We start from the raw sequence: 23907 nt of genomic DNA on the forward strand, positions 1-23907 counted from the left end.
ATTTATTTATATGATTTGTTGTTATTATTAATATTGCGTACAGGTTAATGTAAGTGAACCGCCTTAGCCTCGTCACTACTTCGTCGAGGTTAGGCTCAGCACTTACCAGTACATGGGGTCGGTTGTACTGATACTATACTATGCACTTCTTGTGCAGATTTTGGAGTTGGTCCCAGCGGCGTACCATAGACTTGCTCGGATTTCAGCTACCATAGGAGACTTGAGGTATAACTGCATGGCGTCCGCAGTTCTAAAGTCCCCGTCTATTGTACTTTAGCTGTGTGTTTATTTCTAGACAGCTTTACTTTATTCAGACCTTTATTTGTATTTATTCTAGAAGTTCGTGCACTTGTGACACCAATTCTGGGATAGTATTTAGACACCGTTGTTATTATGGATTATTTCAAAATTGCTTCCGCATTTGCTTCCTTGTTATTAATAAATTTAAATTTATTTTAAAAATGGATAATATTATTCTAACATTGGCTTGCCTAGCAAGTGAAATGTTAGGCGTCATCACGGTTCGAAGGTGAGAATTTTGGGTCGTGACAATAAGTGAAAGGGTTAACAAATACAAAGTATACTAGTACTATCTTCAAAACGTTGACAAAACCATTAGACTGTATGATGCATGGGCATGCCCCTAGCTTAGATCAATAATAGAAAAAGAAAATAATTTAAGATAATTATACATGAATCTTGGACAAGAATTCCAACAAAAACCAACGGTTAAGGACCAAGTTAAGAAAAGAATAATTTGAAGAAATCGAGTGTGTGAAAGAATGCTAACTAGTAAAAGATGCAAAAGCTATTGGAAAGATAAGCCTTTTGCAACTTGCATGGTACGTGCATGCACAAAACAATCACATATATATATATATATGGACGCTAGTAGTTGACTGTGGGATAGCCACGATAAATATTAGACTCTTTCTCAAACACAATATATACCTCGTCGAGTTCAAAAGATGATCTCTATACGAATAGCAACACGGACTAAATACCCTGTCAAAGCCAGGGAACTTACGCCAAAGAGTCTTGAAAAATGATGAAGTCTTAAACTTAGTTATAATGGAGAAGTTGATGAAATTTGCACCTTCTACACTCTTGTAAGTCCTCTAATTTAGTGTTTTCAGTTCTCTAAGTTTCTTTGAAGTACATCATCTTTAATTCATTGCTTTAGGCAGCATTTTGTTTCAATTTATAAACTCTAGGTTATGGTGGTATGGGCTTAGCCGAAATGATCCAAATCTAAGATAATATATCCACTGGTCAGTATATATAATTTTCTTGCTCATGAATTTCCTTGTTTTCTCTATTTGTGTACTTGGAATAGAGAACCGTTGCATGATAATATTGTATTCTTTTTCCTCAACTGTTCTGTATGCTTTTTCTTGAAGTAACTCTTACCTTAGAGAAACTACTAAAAGAAGCAATAACCCTTTGACTTGGAAGAGAGATGATGTAACATTCTTGCATATCTTAATCAGGTTTTCTTAGTTTATGTTAATGGTGTGGGTTGCACGCATCTCTATTACTACTCGATACCTGTTATATCTCACCAATCAGCATGGACACTAATCGAGTAACTCTATCCGAAGCTTAAGCACAAGGAGAGTAATCACCTACCAATTTTTATTTTTGCTAGGATTTAGACTCTGAATGATTTCTCATTATTGACCGTTAAGCCACGTTCTTAAGTGCTAAATTTTAATTAGCTAAAACCTTGAGTGTTGAATGATTTTGGGCTAACTACTAACGTTTCAATGTTTTTTATTGGGAAAAAGATAAGGCTACGAATTGCAGATGAGTAAAATATACACGGGCACATTAAGTGCCTTGGCATCGGGTGCATTCGAACCCAATATATTTGACGCAAAATATTAATTCTTATGTAAAAACCTACAAAAATTTTAATAAATATAAGATCTAAACTCATAATTTTAAAAGTACAATGAGTTTCGTACTAAGAAGGCCGAATCAATCAAATTATAATTATGAATCCGCATCTGAATTTATGTACCAAAATTAATGTAAAATGCTTAGAGAATTTTAAGCATATATCTGGTTCATATATATCTGCATAATCTGGTTCATTGGTTGACCAGTAGTGATATCATTGGTTTGAGCTTGTCCAGTAGTCGCTGCTGAATTTTAAGGAATCATTTTAGATTGGTACTGCTCCAACCTAATGCCAAAAGATTGTGGGGTGCCCTATAACTTTGCAGTTTTTATCTATGAAAAGTTACTGAGCAGACGTTACCTTTGGTTTGTGTGTGTTTGGGGGGGGTTAACCTTTTGTTATACTAAAGAATTAATGAAAGTAATTGGTTTTTTTATTCATTAAAATGTTCATGAAAATAATAAAATAGGATTGACGGGTTGACCCAAAAAATAGATTTTTTTCCGTTTTGATTATTTAATATCTGAAATTCATTGATCCAATTAATTTAGTTTTGCATCAATTAGACATACGCAAAATACTCCCTAATAAAAGATTCTCCATTCACGAAACAGGAACATGGAAACTTCTAAATAATGAAAGGATTGTTATGTAGGGATTAATTATTTGAATTCCTTTATTTAGTTACTCTTTTTTATGTATAGCTAATACATATATTTTTATTTCACATTTTATCCCTCACAAAATAATACGCATATTTCAATATACTTTATGTGGGATATTGACAGTTTGGGACTTAATAAAGACAGCCAAATGCTGTATTAAATTATGCAATTTTTTTTTTTTTACAATTAACCATACATGGAATTATGCAAAATTTATGTTGGAATATATTTTTTGTTAGTGTGGTAAACCAAAAGACTTTAGGGTCGTTTGGTTGGAAAATAAGTTATCTCATGATTAATTATATCGGAATTAATTATTTTGGAATTAGTTATCTCACCCTCCCATAAGGATAAAAAATACTATCATCCCGGAATAACTAATCTTGAAATTAGTTATACCACAATTTTATGCCAACTAAATATAAAAATAAATTCATCTCAAATTTAATTTTGAGATTAATTATTCATTATGGCCAGTACTTTGTTAATGTATATATGCTTTCAGTGGACCATGGACTTGTTGGTACGGATATTCGAGCAAGCACAAAGATTTAGTGAGTTCTCTTTCTTTAGGAATTATCATCTTTTCATAAATTTTGTCGATTTGTTTTTATCTTCAAAAGTCAGCTCCAAATTCTTATACTTATCGGAGCATATACATTTTTCACATCTTTCTTGTACGACACAAGGAATCTTTATAGGAAAAAAGAAGAAAAGTATGGCAGTTGGTTAAGAATATATGCTTTTGGTAAGCATTACAACTCTACGAATTATTTTAAGATTTGACTTATATATATTGTCAGCTTAAATTTTTTTTACATTATTACAAGTCGTCTGTTAGAACGTATAAGAACAATACTGAATAGGATGAATGATAATGCTGAGATTAGTAACACTGAGATTGATTATGATGGAATTAGTTATACTGAGATTATTTCTTATCGACTGTTCGGTTTGGTGTATTAAAGGTATTGAAAGGGTAATTCTATCTTTATATATGCTTATCCATGTATTAAAAAAACTATAGTATTGCTAATGATTTGCTATGTATAAAAATAATACTAAATATGATGTATAACTAATGCAAGTATTAATTATATATTAGTTGAAAAACACTATCAAAAAATGGATTAATAATACCGAAGTTAATATATGTATTATTTTTCCTAATATATTCTATCAAACAACCCCTTAATGTATTTTAACTAGTTGTAGCAGGTACCTTATTCTTCATACTGCTAATCAACTCACTTATTATGAAAAAATATTTATAGTTAGTATCTTTTAAGTGACCTAATAATATAAAAAAATATGATTAGTATATAAAAATTAAACTTCTTAAACAACTAACAAAATTTCAGCTGCCATAGACAAGAAAACGACATTGATTCTATTGTGAACCTAGTCCTAATAATCTAAGAATATAAAGGTTTGAAAATATCATAATCATGGACCATATTGAAGTAGCATTCTTCACAAGAGACACAGAAAATTCTCATCCGAAACTTTTACCTTAATAGTGAAACCAACCCACAAATATATTGTTCTCATACTTTACATTGGATTCCCCATTACAACTTTGCATAATTATTTAGGAATCCAGCAGTCAATGTTGCAATCATGTGACTATACTATGAACCACTTGTATTTTGCTATCATGTGATGGTCCAATATCTCATAAAAATTGCTATCATGTGATGGTCCAATATCTCATAAAATTAATACTCTCTCTGTTTCAAATTAGACGAGATACTTTCCTTTTTAGTCCGTTTCAAAATAAATAAAATATTTTTAAATTTGGAAATAATTTAACTTTAAACTCTTTATTTTACCCATTTTACCCTTAATGAGAAGCTTTTGTAACCACACAAATGACATGACCCCACAAAGCTTTTACCCCCTTAAACTTTTAAGATCACAAGTTTTAAAAGTCCTTTTTTTTCTTAAACTCTGTGCCGAGTCAAACTATCTCATCTAAATTAAAACAGAGGGAGTATTCAGTAAAACCTTTAGCGATGCCGGATACTATAGCAAATACTCAATTGCTGGTAAAGGTTTTTGCAATAACATTTTTTGGCCGTTAAGACCATTTTTTGTTGTAATGTGTGAGTATTATTCTTTTTTTTTTTTCATGTTTTCCTCTTAATTTTTTTTTTTTTTGTATTTTACTAAATCCCTGATTAGGCATACATAATATTTCAGCATTAGCAAGTACTGAGAAAACTTCTTGGAGAGAGAGCAAAGCTTTAGTAATGAATGGAACATGTAGAGTACTATTTAATGTGAACATTTTGTGAGAAGAAGGGAGAAGAATTGTACCAATTATGTGTCATATGGTTAAAACTGCTAAAAACAATTTCGCTAGGAAACTCATCACTAATTTTATCGCTTAATAATTCGTAACTAATAGATTTTTTTTTATAGTTCGACACTAATTCGCTGTGAAATCAACGAATTTTGCTATTTAGCGGCAAAATTTGTCTGTCACTAATTATTGTTTATTTTTGTTTAGTGAGCAATATTTCCATTACCTGCAAGTAATTGATCAGTGCCCTTGTATTCTTCAACTTGTTTCTTCCCTAACTTTTTAATCTTTCACTCTCTCATTTCTCCCAGGCGATTCTCATATGTTTTGATCAATTACTTTGCAGCGTAGGTATTTCAAGCACAATAATTTCTCAAGTCTTATTCGCCAGGTATGTGTGTATTCATGTAAGTATTTTCACTACAAACTCATATCTAATTTTGGTATCCTTGTCTAGATTATGAGTACATGTTAACTTTATGTATACGGTCGAAATAGATTTCGGCCTTCGCACGTCCGATCGAGTTCGAACGATAGTCGATCGAACTGAGACTCCAAAGATGGAACAAACAAGCCTCGAACCCGAGGGGCCGATCCATGTCGAGTTGGATATCGTTTCGAGCGCTAGTCCAAATCGAACTATGACACAGAGTAAAGCTATCATCCAGAGACCAACCAACATTGACCCCGAATCAATTTGAGAGCTCGAGCCAAGATCGAGAATTCGAGTCAGAATCGAGCTCAAACCAAGATCGAAGGCTCAAGGCAAGATCGAGCTCCCAGACAAAAGCTGTTACAATCCCACTAGCGAGAATCTTGGTAGAAATTGTGGAAAAGCTGGTTTATCATGGGTCTTCCACTGAGTATTTTTTATTCTCTCTATTATAAAGGGCATGGTTATCATTTATAAAAGACAAGTTTTTTTGAGGCTTATATTGTAATAAAAACGCTATATTCTTCCACAGTAAAGAATTATTCTTTCAGATTTCTTAAATTGATTCTATTTGTTGAGTCCTAAGATTTATTGTTCCTTACAACCTTATCTACTTCGCATTCTTTCCAATCCATATTTATATTTCTATTTATCCTTATAATTTGTATTAAGTTACGCCACATATCCTTGGAACTGCGTATAAATTCAACTCTATTCATTTTTCGGGTAAACAGTTTGGCGCCCACCGTGGGGCCAAGGATAACAGCGGTTATTTGATACGAATCTAAAAAAAATACGCCATTGTGTTTTGCGCTTATTTTCAAAAGCACCTTGAATTCCGGATCAGCTACGAATAACCATCAATCAAATGGCTTCACCGATCGACAACGGGGCCAGTCTTCAAGACGAAAACAACAACTTGACACCCAATACTGAAAGACCACTTGTGAACACCGTTGGAGCTCGAATCGGAGCGCCGATTGATATCAATTCGCATATAGCAATTGAGGCAAACCTACATGCTGAACCCGAGAATAGCATCCATAGTGGAACTCGGTCTGCGGTTCGAGACACTCATAACGTCGAGGAAAACAGTGTTAGTTTGCGTATGATTTTCGAAATGTTGCAAGCCCAACAGGCAGCAATAGCCCAGTTGTAGAGCCAAACCCAGCTACAAAGAAGGCCGGAGCCCAATCCACCCCAAGAAATTACTCATGGAACGGAACCAGCCATTATGAAGTCAAATGAGCAAGAATCGGGGACTACTCCTGAAATTGCTAAATTACTCGAGGAACTCACAAATCGAGTCGAAGCCAATGATAAAAAAAGTAGAAACTTATAATTCTAGGGTCGATCAGATCCTGAAAGCTCCACCAATGATAAAATGATTGGATTCAAAAAAATTCGTGCAAAAACCCTTTTCCTCGAGCGTAGCTCCGAAACCAATCTCCAAAACATTTTGTATGCCAGAAATTCCCAAATATAACGGAACGACCGATCCCAACGAGCATGTCATATCTTACACATGTGCCATCAAGGGCAATGATTTTGAAGATGATGAAATCAAATCCGTATTGCTGAAAAAATTCAGAGAGACCCTCTCGAAGGGGGCGATGATTTGGTATCACAACCTACCGCCAAACTCCATCGACTCATTTGCCATGTTAGCAGATTCTTTTGTGAAAGCACATACCGGCACCATAAAATTCGCAACAAGTAAGTCAGACCTCTTCAAGGTAAGACAAAAGGATAACGAGATGCTGAGGGAATTCGTATCTCGTTTTCAAATGGAACGAATGGACCTGCCACCTGTCACAGATGACTAGGCCGTACAGGCTTTCACTCAAGGTTTGAACGAGCGAAGTTCGATGGCTTCACGCTGATTAAAGTATAACCTGATCGAATACGCAGCCATCACATGGGCCGACATGCACAATCGGTACCAATCGAAAATTAGGGTCGAAGATGATCAATTGGGGTCTGAATCCGATGTTCGAGGGGTTACTAATCGGGAATGAGGTCCGATTGGAGATCGATACTGACCATACATCGGAAGCCACAGAGTCAGTAAATCGAGACATAACCTCAGGCAAAATAACAAAAGAAGCGATCGAAGTCATGGCTCCTGAGGGCTGATAAACAGAAGCAGTTTCGATAGGCCTGCCGAATCTAAGGAAGCACCTCGGTTATAGGAATATAATTTCAGCATTGATGCATCTGCCATCATATCAGCTATCGGATGCATCAAAGACACTAAATGGCCTCGACCCATGCAGACCGATCCTGCCTAGAGGAATCCCAATCAAACATGCGAATATCATGGCACCCATGGCCACAGAACGGAAGATTGCGGGCAAATAAGAGAGGAAGTAGCCCGGTTATTTAACAAAGGGCACCTTCAGGAATTTCTGAGCGATAGGGCGAAGAACCATTTTAAAAACAAGGATTTCGGCAAGCAAAACGAGCAAGAAGAACCGCAGCACGTCATTCACATGATTATCGGCTGCGCCGATACCCCTCAGTGACCAGTGCTTAAACGCACTAAAATATCGATTGTAAGGGAAAAGCGATCTCGAACTCAAGATTACGCACCCATAGGGACTTTGTCCTTCGGTGATGAAGATGCATAAGGAGTCATTCAACCTCATAACGATGCATTGGTAATATCCGTACTCATGAATAAAACTAAAGTTAAACGTGTGTTGATCGATCCAGGTAGCTCGGCCAACATCATCAGATTGAAGGTCGTAGAACAACTCGGCCTGCAGGACCAGATCGTACCCGCAACTCTGGTTCTAAATGGATTCAATATGGCATGTGAAACAACCAAAGGGGAGATAATCCTACCGATAAACATTGCCGGAACCATCCAGGAAACAAAGTTTCACGTGATCGAAGGCGACATGAGATACAACGCCCTTTTCGGAAGGCCATGGATCCACAACATGAGAGCTGTACCTTCGACCTTGCACCAGTTCCTCAAATTCCCAACATCGAGAGGTGTCAAAATAGTGTACAGAGAACAACCTGCCGCAAAAGAAATGTTCACCGTAGAGGAAGCGATATCAATATCCTCGCCTTCGCCAATAAAGCGATCGGGCTCAGAAAGAGAACGGGACACCAAATAGCAATCACAGACATCGGTTTCGACCCAACCAGATAACCGAAAAATTGAAGAAGATGATGATCAAAGGGTCCCTCGATCTTTCATGATTCCGGATGACTCTGACGCCACCAAATCAACAATTGAGGATTGAGCCTTCGGAACGGGGTTGAGCCCCGAACTCAGGAAGAAACTTGTTCAATTAGTTATCGATAACATTGATTGTTTTGCTTGGTCCCATTTAGATATAACAGGGATTCCATTGGACATAACGATGCATCGGCTAAGCTTGAACCCTAAGTTCAGACCGATGAAGCAAAAGAGAAAGCCCCAATCCGAGGTAAAACACACATTCATAAAAGACGAGATAACCAAACTTCTCAAAATAGGGTCCATTCGGGAGGTGAAATATCCCAAATGGTTAGCCAATATAGTTGTAGTGCCTAAAAAAGGAAACAAACTTAGAATGTGTGTGGACTATAAGGATTTAAACAAAGCATGCCCCAAAGATTCTTTTCTGCTGCCCAACATCGATCGCATGATCGATGCCACGACCGGCCACGAGATCCTTACTTTTCTAGATGCCTATTCCGGGTATAATCAAAAAACTTCATTTGTCACCAAGTATGGAACATATTGTTATAATGTGATGCCTTTCGGGCTAAAAAATGCAGGGGCTACTTACCAACACCTAGTAAATAAAATGTTCAAAAAACAAATAGGTAAATCAATGGAAGTTTACATTGATGACCGTTAGTTAAGTCCCTGTGCGGAGAGGACCATTTGACCCATTTGCAGGAAACATTCGAGATTTTGAGGAAATACAACATGAAGCTCTACCCCGAAAAATGTGCTTTTGAGGTCGGTTCGGGCAAGTTCCTCGGCTTCATGGTGTCGAATCGAGGAATCGAGATCAACCCTGATAAAATCAAAGCCATCGAAGACATCACCATCGTGGATAAGGTGAAAACTGTACAAAGGCTAACGAGACAGATTGTAGCCCTAGGCTGATTCATTTCGAGATCATCAGATCGGAGTCACAAATTTTTCTCTCTACTCAAAAAGAAGAATGGTTTCGCTTGGAACCCGGAATGCTAACAGGCATTAGAGGAACTAAAACGATATCTATCGAGCCCACCACTACTTCACACTCCAAAAATAGACGAAAAACTCTACTTGTACTTAGCAGTATCGGAAATTGCAGTGAGCGGTGTCCTAGTTCGGGAAGAGCAAGGTACGCAATTCCCCATTTATTATATAAGTCGGACCTTAGGAGAAGCAGAAACTAGAAATCCGCTCTTAGAAAAACTAGCACTCGCACTAATAAGCGCCTCTAGAAAGTTAAGACCGTACCTTTAATGTCACCCCATATACGTATTAACCACTTATCTGCTTCATAATATTTTGCACAAGCTCGAACTATCAGGCCGATTAGCAAAATGGGCCGTCGAACTCGGTGGGTACGATATCGAATATCAACCCCGTACGACCATCGAGTCTCAAATTTTAGCAGACTTCGTGGACGATTTCACGCCAACCCTTGTATCCGAAGTCAAAAAAGAACTGTTGAAATCGAGTACATCATCAGGGGTATGGACCATTTTTACGGACGGGGCTTCGAATGTGAAGGGGTCCGGGCTAGGCATAGTTTTGAAGCCACCCACAGGTAACACTATTAGGCAATCTATTAAAACTACCAGGTTGACTAACAACGAGGCCGAGTATGAGGCCATGATTGCAGGTGTCGAGCTAGCTAAAAACTTAGGAGCAGAAGTCATTGAAGCCAAATGTGACTCTTTGCTGGCGGTGAGTCAAGTAAACAAAACCTTCGAAATTCGAGAAGATAGAATGCAAAATTATTTAGACAAGCTACATGTCACTTTGCACCATTTCAAACAATGGACTTTACGGCATATTCCACGAGAACAAAATAGTGAGGCCGATGCACTTGCGAATTTGGGATCGTCGGTCGAGGAAGGTGACTTGAGCCCGGGGACTGTCGTTCAACTCTCGAGATCCGTGATCGAAGAGGGTCACGCCGAGATAAATTCTACAAGCTTAACTTGGGATTGGAGAAATAAGTACATTGTATACTTAAAGAGCGGAAAGCTCCCATCGGACCCTAAAGATTCAAGGTCCCTACGGACCAAAGCTGCTCGATTCACATTGGCTTCCGATGGAACACTATACCGAAGGACATTCGATGGGCCATTAGCAGTATGCTTGGGTCCAGGAGATACCGATTATATCTTACGTTAGGTGCACGAGGGCACTTGTGGGAATCATTCCGGTGCCGATCCATTTGTCCGAAAAATAATCAGAGCAAGGTATTATTGGATTGATATGGGCAAAGATGCGAAGGAATTTGTTCGAAAATGTGACAAATGTCAAAGGTTTGCACCAATGATCCATCAACCCAGAGAGCAACTTCACTCAGTCCTATCCCCATGGCCATTCATGAAATGGGGAATGGATATCGTCGGCCCTCTATCATCAATACCAGGTAAAGCTAAATTCATTTTATTTATGACTGACTATTTCTCTAAATGGGTCGAAGCACAGGCGTTCGAGAAAGTAATAGAGAGAGAAGTTATAGACTTCATCTGGGATCATATCGTATGTCGATTCAGGATACCCGCCGAAATAGTATGTGACAATAGGAAACAATTTGTGGGCAGCAAAGTGACGAAATTCTTCGAAGACCACAAAATAAGAAGGATATTATCAACACCGTACCACCCCAGTGGGAACGGACAGGTCGAGTCAACGGAAAAAACCATCATTCAGAACCTAAAAAAGAGGCTGAACAACGCTAAAGAAATGTGGAGAGAAATCCTACCCGAAGCCCTTTGGGCATATCGAACGATATCAAAATCCAGTACGGGGGCAACCCCGTTTTCCTTAGTATATGGGTCCGAAGCATTGATACCAGTCGAAGTCGGCAAACCCAGTACCATATTTCGATACACAACAGAAGAATCAAATAGCGAGGCTATGAACACTAGCCTCGAATTATCGGACGAACAGTAAGAAGCTGCTCTCGTTCAATTGGCCGCCCAAAAGCAACGAATCGAAAGATATTATAATCGAAGAACCAAGCTCCGCCATTTCATGCCCGGGGACTTAGTGCTAAGGAAAGTCACCCTCAATACCCAAAATCCAAACGAAGGAAAACTAGGACTGAACAAGGAAGGACCATATCAGGTTCTCGAGAACGTCGGAAAGGGATCATACAAGCTTGGTATTATAAACGGCAAACAACTATCAAGCAATTGGAATGTGTCATATCTTAAATGATACTACTGCTAAGGTACGATCCCTCCATTATTCATTTACATTTCAAAACTGATCCCTGCAGAAGTCTGATCAGGAGCTAAAATGGATCCTTCGATACGAAGCCCTAGATCTAAAAGCACGCATTGCACTCTTTTTCCCTTAGACCGGTTTTATCCCAAATGGGTTTTTTGGCAAGGTTTTTAACGAGGCAACCAATGATCGTGCTGCACTTACAACAGTATCCGAGGCCTCTTTACAATCGACCTCGAATACTGGGGAGGCATTAGGCCCCTCAAATACATCAAGTTCAGATGCAAGAAAGTTATTTCGCAATAACAAGGTTTCAATAGGAAAAGTTGTAAGAGCCAAATGGTCCAAACAAACCATGATTATGTAGATTGGCCCGAACCCAGGCGCGAAACACGAACACATATGTAGTCACTTGGAAAAGTTCTCCTCTTTACTGACATATTATACCCAAGAAAAATTCCTCTATTTGGAGATTTATTGCGCAAATAGAATCAATTTACTAGCCTACGGGCTACATTACTTCGAGTTCGAATCATACACTCGACGACTAAGCCTACGGGCTACTTTTATTTCGAGTTCGAGCAAGCACTCATTCGACCTCTACGCCTACGGGCTACATTACTTCGAGTTCGAATCATTCACTCGATGACTAAGCCTACGGGCTACTTTTATTTCGAGTTCGAGCAAGCCCTCACTCGACCTTTATGCCTATGGGCTATATTATTTCGAGTTCGAATCATTCACTCGACGACTAAGCCTACGGGCTACTTTTATTTCGAGTTCAAGAAAGCACTCACTCGACCTTTACGCCTACGAGCTACATTACTTCGAGTTCGAATCATTCACTCGACGACTAAGCCTACGGGCTACTTTTATTTTGAGTTCGAGCAAGCTCTCACTCGACCTTTACGCCTACGGGCTACATTATTCGAGTTCGAATCATTCACTCGACGACTAAGCCTCTGGGCTACTTTTATTTCGAGTTCGAGCAAGCACTCACTCGACCATTATGCCTACGGGCTATATTACTTCGAGTTCGAATAGTTCACTCGACTATTAAGCCTACGAGCTACTTTTATTTTGAGTTTGAGCAAGCACTCACTCGACCATTATGCCTACGGGCTATATTACATCGAGTTCAAATCATTCACTCGACTACTAAGCCTACGGGCTACTTTCATGTCGAGTTCGAGCAAGCACTCACTCGACCATTACGCCTACGGTCTATATTACTTCGAGTTCGAATCATTCACTCGACTACTAAGCCTATGGGCTACTTTCATTTTGAGTTCGAGCAAGTACTCACTCGACCATTACGCCTACGAGCTATATTACTTCGAGTTCGAATCATTCACTTGACTAATAAGCCTACAGGCTACTTCCATTTCGAGTTCGAGCAAGCATTCACTCGACCATTATGCCTACGGGCTATATTTCTTCAAATTCGAGCAAGCACTCACTCGACCATTACGCCTACGGGCTATATCTCTATATCTCGATCGATCATAGAGACTGCGAAGTCCAAATTTGATTAAGTTGTTCAGATCCTTGTGAAAACATTCATAAAGAAGTGAATAAAGTCTTCACGAAACAAAAGCAAGTCGGCAAAATTATCAATATACAAAATTATCTACATGGTTGATTACAACGTAAAACTAAGGACTAAACTTCTTGGTCATCCTCAGGGGCGGTCTCTTCTTCATAGGGCTCCCCCTCCCCCCCCCCGTTCTTGGATCCGCTCTTTCTCCCATCATCATCATCATTGTCATCATCATCATCATCGAAAACCAGAGCTTCAGCATCGGCGTAGAGCTCTTTGGCCCTTTTTATTTCTTCAGCAAGATCGAAACCACCAGCATGGATCTCCTCGAGGGTTTCCCTTCGGGATCGGCATTTAGCTAGTTCGGTGACCCGATATGCTCGAATATCGGCGGTCTCAGCTGCCTCTCTTGCTTGGACCTGGGCAGCTTCAGCATCGGCCCGAAAGATGGCCACGAGTGCATCTGCATCGGCTTTTGCTTTCTCGGCATCAGTTCCGGCCTTGGCAAGTATAGAGGCCAACCGAGCCTAAAGCTCCTCTATTCTTCTTGCTTGAACCAAGCCTTTTTCCTTCATTTTTTGAAGTTGGGTTTCGGCTGATGATAACTGGGCTCGAGTAGTTTCTTTTTCTGCAGCAAAACGGTCCATACCTTCTTTGCAGTACCTTCTTTCCACTGCAAAGACTCCATTTTTATTACGTCGACCTCCTCACGAAGCTTCCCGATCATCTCGATTTTTTGCCGCAGTTATGAGACCGAAATGTTAGTTATCGTTCCAGTATCAAGCCCATAGGCTTTCAAAAGTATCATTATCTGCTCAGACAAATCGGTCTGATCTCGGTACGCATTGGCCAACTCAGCTCGGAGGTCTTTTATTTCCTCTTCTCTCTGCCCTAAGAGAAGTCTTAGGGAGTTCCTCTCATCAGTAACCTGTTGAAGGTCGGCCTCATATCGACGCAGCTCGTTTTGAGACCGAGAACATGTTTCTCGATGAACTGCCGCTGCCTATAAAGATACAAGGAACAAAGTTAACGAAAAGTAAACATAAAGATAGTACCGACAAAATAATTTTAAAAGCTTACCTGATTCAAAGCCTGTCGCACCCCATGAAAAAGATCCGATTCATCACTAGTACCGGCAACGTCCTCGATACCGGTAAACAGGTCACGAAAGGGATCCTCTCCATCGTGAGTCCTGTCTAGATCGAGGGCCCCTAGAGCTTGGGCTTCCCGAATCACCCAAGCAGAAAAAGTGGGAAAGGTAGGCGGATCTTCGATTGCTGCTGCCCCAAATGAATCACCTGGAGCATTCTCTTTGGTTCGAAGGGATTCGAGGGCCCCTTCAGTCATATCCCCTGCTCGTTGGCTCCGGTGAGATGCGTCTTCGATCTCCGATAATTCGGGGACTCTACCCAAATCTTTCTCCGGTATATCCTCAGTTCGAGGTGGAGCCTCGCGAAGCATCATTGATCCAGCTGCCGATGGGGCATCGGTGGTTCTCTTCGTTTGGGCCGCCAGCTCGGACCCATCATTTTATTCTTCTTCATCTTCATCCCTTAGACGCAGAACTGATTCTACGGTCAAAGGAATGACTTTCTTATTCTGCTTATGAGCCATCCTCTTCTTCAGTTTTGGGTCTTCAGGAACGGGGGCCTTTTTTCCTTTTGTTTCCCTTCACCGATTTTTGGACAGAGGCCAAGATTTCTTCCTCGTTGGACAAAGGCCTCAAAACCGCGTCTTTACCCAAACATACATATGAAAAGTCTTAATAAAATATTTGAAAATCACCTCATTCAAATTATCAAAGAGTACGAGAAATGGGCTTACCATGATTTTTTGCCTCTCATCGACCCTTTGACAAATCACGCCATGAGCGCTCGGCGTATGTGGAGGTCGAAACAAGAGCTCGTGCTCAGTTCTTGAGATCGGGAACTTCTCCGGGCATCTAGGGAACCGCTACATCACAAAGTAGAAGTAATAGCAGGATCACACTTACGTTTCATATTCCATTCCTCAGGAAATGGCATCTTTTCAGCCGGAATCAGGTCCGAAGTCCTCACTCGAACGAACCTGCCCATCCAACCCTGATCCCTGTCCTCGTCAATGCTCGAGAACAGAGCCTTGGTAGCCCGACGCTGAAGTTTTATTAACTCTCCTCAAAAACATCGAGGACGGTACAATCAGATAAGATGGTCGAGGGTGAACGGCATCCCCTCGATTTTGCTCATAAAATATCGGATCAAGATGATGATCCACCAAAAAGAAGAATGGACCTGGCCTAGGGTTACCTGGTATTGACGACAAAAGTCAATAATAACGGAATCGATGGGACCTAAAGTGAAAGGGTAAGTATACACATTCAAAAATCCTTTCACGTAAGAAATGATATCCTCGTTAGGGGTAGGAATTATTATTTCTTTTTCACCCCAATTGCAATCCTTCTTTAGCTGTTTGAGGTGCTTCTCGGTTATCGAACACATGTACCTCGATACCGGCTCACACCGGCCAGGGACCGATGAACCTTTATCGACCTTAAAATCTGAAGTAAGAACACATGCCCCGGGAACACACTCCTCAGGCCGTGGTTCTGCCGGTGTCTCATCGGCGGCACACTGTGAAGATGAAGCCTTCTCTTTCTGAGGAATGGTTTGTGATGTTTTCGCCATTTTTGAGTTCAAAAGTGAGGAATAAAAGAAAGTGACAAAGATTTGGTAGAATTGAAGGGGGGCTTTTGGGAAATCACAGACTGGCGGGTAAATCAGAAAATACAAAAAGGGACTTGGAAAGTTTGGAAGATTAAAGATGTAAAAGTGTTAAATGGTAAGAGGAAGGGTTATTTATAGGTTTAAGCAATGGAGGTTCAGTATCAACGGTGGCCGACCACCGTATGGCATGCATTAAATGCCTTGAAAGACAAAACCTAAGGGACACCCATCACATGCGTCATGATCAAGCCCGATGGGGACGTCAGGTTATAATCCGATCAAGCCGTTAAAAAATCACATCGTTTATCACTACATTCTTCCTGAAAAATGAGGGGACTATCTGTATACGGTCGAAATATATTTCGGCCTTTGCACGTCTGATCGAGTTCGAACAATAGTCGATCGAACTGAGACTCCAAAGATGGAACAAACAAGCCTCGAACCCGAGGGACCGATCCATGTTGAGTTAGACATCGTTTCGAGCGCTAGTCCAAATCGAACTATGATGCAGAGTAAAGCTATCATCCAGAGACCAACCAACATTGACCCCGAATCAATTTGAGAGCTCGAGTCAGAATCGAGCTCGAGCCAAGATCGAGAGTTCGAGTCAGAATCGAGCTCAAACCAAGATCGAAGTCTCAAGGCAAGATCGAGCTCACAGACAAAAGCCATTGCAATCCCACTAGCGAGAATCTTGACAGAAATTGTGAAAAAGTTGGTTTATTATGGGTCTCCCACTGAGTATTTTTTATTATGCTTAGAGCAAGGTCCCTCTATTATAAAAGGGCATGGTTATCATTTATGAAAGACAAGTTTTTCTGAGGCTTACATTGTAATAAAAACGCTATATTCTTCCATAGTAAAGAATTGTTCTTTCAGATTTCTTAAATTAATTCTATTTGTTGAGTCCTAAGATTTATTGTTCCTTACAACCTTATCTACTTCGCATTCTTTGCAATCCATATTTATATTTCTATTTATCCTTACAATTTGTATTAAGTTACGCCACATATCCTTGGAACTACGTATAAATTCAACTCTATCCATTTTTCGGGTAAACACTTTAGTTTTTGATTAATTAATTAGATTTTCTAAATACCGTAATTGAAATTGAGTTGTATGTTGTTAATTCCTTAGTGTGGTAAAGAATTTCGTTATCTAAGAAAAGACGAACTTGGAGATCCTTACCCAGGAAAATTGACAATGTTGATTGTTTTTTGTCATTATTAATTTGAAATGATTGGATTTTTCCAATTTGATTAAGGGCCATAAATTCTTGATTTTTTTCCTTTTGAAAAATTGGACTAAGAAGTTCTTTAGCCTTCCAGTTCATATCAATGAACAATTAACTAACATAGAAATTTGCCTTATCATATCTAATTCTGAAGCTAGGCAATTGCCACTTATCTAGATTAAAGGGGTCCTTTGCCTCTCTAGGAATGTTCTGAAAGGTAAAAGTTATAGAAGATTCTCCCTTAGTAGATATATTTTTGGTCAATCGATCAACTACTTGATTAGCTTCTCTGTAGCAATAATTAGGGTTAGCATTTGCTTGGCTTATAATCAGTATCGTTTCCTCAATTATGTCCTTCAATCTGGCATTGCTCATGTTGTGATTAGTGAGCATATTCTTGATTATTAGCTTCATCTTCGCAATCGTATATAGAAATACAAAAGGCCCCTTAACTATTGAGAATCTTTAAATACTGCTTTTTAGGCTCAATTATGATACTTGAAGTTGGATAGGTTAAATACTGTTTTTACAGTTTGTTCCGATACTTTTTGGCTTTTATAGTGAATGATTGTTATATACCTATAACAACATTTGATGTTTAAATATATTTTGGGTGTTATAAACAAAATTATCCAAAAACCAATTTTTTTAATGTTACATATAAAAGAAAAGAAAATTATTCAAATCTAAATGCTCAAAAGATAAGTAAATTTTTACTAATTAAATATTTAAAAATCTAACATATTCTTAATAAATTTGTAACCAAATGTCCAAATGTATAAAGATTTAAACTCTAAAGCATATATTTTAAAGCTATTAAAAGATTAAATTATTTCAAGATTGATGAAAGAAATCCGTAATTATAGCTTATTTCATATATTCTAGTCTCTTACTAGCGATATAACGCTTAAATTAGCATAGATTTGTGTCCAAACTTTCAGCAAAAGGATACCTAATAGTTTTTCCTTGAAAGTAATCTAAGAGGTTAAGAGTTGAATTTTCTATCTCGGTCCAAGTAGTAGTACATTAAGGTCAAAATGTTTAAACTTATTATTGGTGATCTTATTAGAGATTCTACATGGAAGTTATAGAAGGGTAGTTTTACAAAGAGCATAAAGGTGGATCCTAAGAAGATAGAGGATGTTCAGAATTGTTCTAGACCTACTTCAGTTACAGAGATCTGGACTTTCCTGGATTTAGCAGGTTACTATCGTCGGTTCGTGGAAGGATTTTCATCTAAAGCAAGACCATTGACCAGACTGACCCAAAAAGGTGTCCCATTCAGATGGTCAGATGAGTGTGAGTTGAGCTTTCAGAAGCTCAAGACTGTTTTGACTACGTCACCAGTGTTGGTATTACCCACAGGTTCAGCATCGTATACGGTATATTATGATGCATCTCACATTAGGCTTGGTGCAGTATTAATGCAAGATGGCAGGGTGATTGCATATGCATCGCAGCAGTTGAAAGTTCACGAGAAGAATTATCTTGTTCATGACTTAGAATTGGCAGTCATTATTCATGCGCTAAAGATTTGGAGGCATTACCTCTACGGTGTCTCGTGTGAGGTATTTACTGATCATCGTAGCCTTCAGTATCTGTTCAAACAAAAAGATCTTAATTTGAGGCAAAGAAGATGGTTGGAGTTGCTGAAAGACCATGATATCATCGTTTTGTATCACCCCGGAAAGGACAATGTGGTGGCCGATGCTTAGATTAGAAAGGCTGTGAGTATGGGCAGTCTTGCGTATATTCTGATTAGTGAGAGGCCGTTAGCTTCAGATGTTCAGACGTTGGCTAATCCGTTCGTGAGGTTAGATGTTTCGGAACCCAGTCGGGTTTTAGCTTGCACAGTCGCTCGATCTTCTTTATATGAGCGCATCAAAGAGCGGCAATATGATGATCCTCATTTGCTTATCCTTAAGGACACGGTGTGGCACGGTGATGCCAAATAGGTTGCTATAGGGGAAAATGGAATTCTGCGAATGCTTAATCGTATTTGTGTGCCTAATATTGACGGGCTTCGTGAATTAGTTCTTGAAGAGGCACACAGTTCAAGATATTCTATTCATCAAGGAGCCACCAAAATATATCAAGATTTACGACAACATTACTAATGGAGGAGAATGAAGAAGGATATAGTTGCATATGTAGCTCAGTGTCTAAATTGTCAGCACATTTCATTCCAGTGGCGGTTACCTATTCTTCAGAGCGGTTAGTTGAAATTTGCATTTGTGAGATTGTCCGCCTACACGGTGTGCCCGTGTCTATTATTTTAGATTGAGGTACAAAATTTACCTCACACTTTTGGAGGGCTGTATTGCGTGAATTAGGCACGCGAGTTGAGTTGAGTATAACATTTCATCCATAGACAGACGGACAGTCAGAGCGCACTATTCAGATATTGGAAAATATGCTTCGCGCTTGTGTTATAGACTTTGGAGGTTCTTGGGATTAGTTCTTGCCACTTGCGGAGTTTGCTTATAATAATAGCTACCAATCGAGCATTCAGATGGATCCATATAAGGCATTATACGGAAGGCGATATCTTTCGCCAGTTCGCTGGTTTGAACCGGGAGAGGCTCGGTTGTTGGGTACCGATTTGGTACAGGATTCATTGGATAAGGTCAAGGTTATTCAGGATCGACTTCGCACAGCTCAGTCCAGGCAAAAGGGTTATGCCGACTGTAAAGTTCGTGATATTGCATTAATGGTTGGAGAAAGAATATTACTCCGGGTTTCACCTATGAAAGGTGTAATGAGGTTCGGAAATAAGGGTAAGTTGAGACCTAGGTATATTGGACCCTTTGAAATTCTTGAAAGGGTGGGTGAATTAGCCTCCAAGCTTGCATTACCACCTAGTTTATCAGCGGTTCATCCGGTGTTCCATGTGTCTATGCTCCGAAAATATTATGGTGATTTGTCGCATGTGTTAGATTTCTGCTCAGTCCAATTGGACAAGGATTTGACTTATGAGGAGGAGCCGGTAGCTATACTAGCCCGATAGGTTCGACAGTTGAGGTCTAAGATTTATTCTTCAGTTCGGGTGCACTGGAGAGGTCAGCCGGTAGAGGCATGTTCCTGGGAGTCCGAGTCGAACATGCAGAGTGTCTATCCACACTTATTCACCAGCTGAGGTACTTTTCTAACTCCGTTCGAGGACGAACGTTTGTTTTAGAGGTAGAGAATGTGATGACCCAAAGTGTCATATAAATTTAATAATTAATTCTGTGTTCTAAGTCATCGAAAAGCACTATTTATCAATTCTCTTGCGTGCGCAGTCCGTATAATTTGCCAGAAAGTTTTTATGTGAAAAATAGATTAAAATATAAAATAGAGCTTTAAAACTCAACTGAATTGACTTTGGTCAATATTTTGAGCAAATAGACTCGGATCAGTATTTTGACAATTTCGGTAGGTCCGTATCGTGATTTGGGACTTGGGCGTATGCCCGAAATTAAATTCCGAGGTCCCTAGCCCGAGATATGGAATTTTGATGAAACATTAAAAGTTTGAAAGCTTAATGATTTTTAAGAATTTACTGATGCTGGATTTATTGACACTGGGTCTGTATTTTGGTTCTAGAGCCCTGTATAGGTCCACTATAATATTTATGACTTTTCTGCCGAATTTGGTGAGAAACGGAGTTGATTTGACGTGAGTCGGATGTCAGGTTATGAAAATATAAGTTTTAAAGTTTTCTTGAAAATTTTCCTTGATTTGGTGTCCGATTCATAGTTTTAGGTGTTATTTTGGCGATTTGATTGCGCGAGCAAGTTCGTATGTTGTTGTAATACTTGGGTGCATGTTTGGTTTGGAGCCTCGAGGGCTTAGGTGAGTTTCGGATAGGCTACGGGATGATTTGGAACTTAGAAAATCTGATTTTCTGCAAACTTCGAGCTTCTGTTGTGTTATTCTTCACATTCACGAAGGTACTCTCGTGAACGCGAAGAGTAAATTGGACATGCACATTTTGTGCTTCGCGTTCGCGATAGAGGGAATGCGTTCATGAAGGGTCGAGGTACAAAGCTTGACGTTCGTGATTGAAGCCTCGCATTCGCGAAGGGAAAATGGCTGGCCAGGAAATTTGCGTTCGCGTTCGCGAAGGGCATCTCGCGTTCGCGAAGGCCAAGCCAGGCAAGCTTCGCGTTCGCGAGGTATCCCTCCCGTTTGCGAAGGGTAAAATTGGTTACCACAAATTTGTGCTTCGCGAACACGAGGCACTGACCGCGTTCGCAAAGGGTAAATATTCGAGAGACAAAACTTAAGTTCTGCAAAATGGGATTCGTCCCATTTTCAACCGTTTTTCATTTTTGAGCTTGGGTAAGGCAATTCTTGGGTGATTTTCACGGGAAAACATTGGGGTAGGTGTTCCTTATCCTATATTGATTATATTTCATGATTCCATACTCATTTATATCATGAATCCGTGAAATTTGGGAGAAAAATCAGATTTTTATAAAATCTTTCAAAAATAAAAATTTACGATTTGAAGGTCCATTTGACATCGGAATTTGATAATTTTGGTATGGTTAAACTCGTCTCGGAATGTATGTTCGGATTTCGTAATTTTTTTCGAGATTTGAGACATGCGCTCTACTGTCAACTTTTAAAGTGAATTTCGGATTTTATCCGGAAAATTAGTAAATTCATATGGAATTAATTCCTATGATTCGTATTGAGTATATCGAATTGTTTGTGAATAGATTTGACGCTTTTGGAGATAAATTCAAAAGGAAAAGTTGTGGTCGAGTAATTGAGTGAAATTGCAAAGCGAGGTAAATGTCGTGGTTAACCTTGACTTGAGAAAATAGAACCTTTAAATTATTTGTTATGTGAAATGCATGTGAACGACGTATAGGCAAAGTGACGAGTATCTATACGTCGTCAAATTAATTGTTGCATAATTATTTAAAAATTATAAATTATTCTAAGACACGAATTAATTGTTATAATAATTGTTTCTCTCCTATTCTTTATCAAATATTAATTTTTGAATTCCTGCAATAATTGTTACATGCTTATTTGATTTATGTGTCTTAATTGTTACTTGACATTTAGCATATTAAATATTAAACTGTCTATTTTCTCCCTGATTTTCAAAATAAATTGCTACTTGTCATTGTCTGTCTCAAAAATAAATCATAATTATTGTATGCTTGTTGTCTTATAATTTCATATTAATTGTTGCATTTATTGGAGAAATTTATTTTATAAGAATTGGTAAATGAATATATTGGAGGAGCAACAGAAATAAAAAGGAATACATATTGGAGGACCGGGTTGCACGCCGCAACAGACTTATTAAAAGTCCATATTGGATGATCGAGTTGCATGACGCAACAGACTTATTAAAAGTCCATGTTGGGGGATCGGGTTGCACGCCGCAACAGACTTATTTAAAAAGTCGATATATATATTGGGGGATCGGGTTGCACGCCGCAACAGACTTGATTAAAATATATATATTGGAGGAGCGAGTTGCACGCCGCAATAGAATTGAATATGGATATATTGTGGGAGCGGGTTGCACGCTGCAAAGGAAATTGATTGAAATAATAATTGATTATGACTATTGAGTTGGCATCAATTGTTAAAACGAGTTACCTGGTTTATTTCTATTATTGTGGTTATTACTTTTATTGCGTACAGGTTAATGTAAGTGACCTGCCTTAGCCTCGTCACTACTTCATCGAGGTTAGGCTCGGCACTTACCAGTACATGGGGTTGGTTGTACTGATACTACACTATGTAATTCTTGTGCAGATTTCGGAGTTGGTCCCAGAGGCGTATCATAGACTTGCTCGGATTTCAGCTACCCAGAGTAGACTTGAGGTATAATTGCACGATGTCCGCAGTTCTGAAGTCCCCGTCTACTTTACTTTAGCTGTGTGTTTGTTTTCAGACAGCTTTATTTTATTCAGACCTTTATTTGTATTATTCTAGAAGCTTGTGTACTTTTGAAACCGATTCTGGTATGGTATTTAGACGCCGTTATTTTTATGGATTATTCACTACATTTCAGACTTTACTTCTGCATTTGTTTCTATGTTATTAATAAATTTAAAAATTATTTTAAAATGGATAATATTATTCTAGCGTTGGCTTGCCTAGAAAGTGAAATGTTAGGCGCCATCGTTGTCCCGAGGGTGGGAATTTCGAGCCGTGACATAAAGAGAAGACTGAGAAACTACACAAGCCAAAACTCGGCTCGGCTCGGAAATATCCAATCTGACAAACTGGTTAGCCAAGGCCTGAACATCCAAGGCGAAAGGCCTTTCTGTTACCGGTAAATATGCTAAGCTACCCAAACTCTCCGCCTTACGACTGAAGGCATCGACCGCTACATTGGCCTTCCCGAGATGATAGAGAATGGTGATATCATAATCCTTAGTAACTCCAACCACCCCCACTGCCGCAAATTAAGATCCTTCTACTTAAACAAATGCCTTAAACTCCGATGATTGGTATAATCCTCACAATAGACACCATACAAATAATGTCGTCAAATCTTCAAGGCATGGACAATAGTTGCTAACTCAAGGTCATGGACAGGATAATTCTTCTCATGTACCTTTAACTGTCTGGACGCACAGGCAATCGCCCTACTGTCTTATATCAATAATGCGCCGAGACCAATACGCGATGCATCACAATACACATTATAAGACCCTGAACCTGTAAGCAATACCAATACTGGGGTTGTAGTCAAAGCT

The 23907-nt window shown here is 39.1% G+C and overlaps 1 long non-coding RNA gene across 3 annotated transcripts; it reads left to right on the forward strand.

The window, feature by feature from the left end:
- The first annotated feature begins 916 nt into the window (after positions 1-916).
- Positions 917-23222, forward strand: LOC138910826 (uncharacterized). Of its 3 annotated transcripts, none has more exons than XR_011415981.1 (4): positions 917-1109; positions 3074-3122; positions 5220-5264; positions 22958-23222. It is a non-coding gene; the product is annotated as an uncharacterized lncRNA (long non-coding RNA). The 3 variants fall into 3 exon arrangements; XR_011407722.1 differs by lacking the exon at positions 22958-23222 and adding an exon at positions 5372-5851 and having other exon boundaries at positions 5220-5280; XR_011415982.1 differs by lacking the exon at positions 22958-23222 and adding an exon at positions 5372-5851.
- Positions 23223-23907: the final 685 nt, after the last annotated feature.

Source organism: Nicotiana tomentosiformis, chromosome 5, assembly GCF_000390325.3.
Source record: "Nicotiana tomentosiformis chromosome 5, ASM39032v3, whole genome shotgun sequence".
Taxonomy (NCBI): Eukaryota; Viridiplantae; Streptophyta; class Magnoliopsida; order Solanales; family Solanaceae; genus Nicotiana; species Nicotiana tomentosiformis.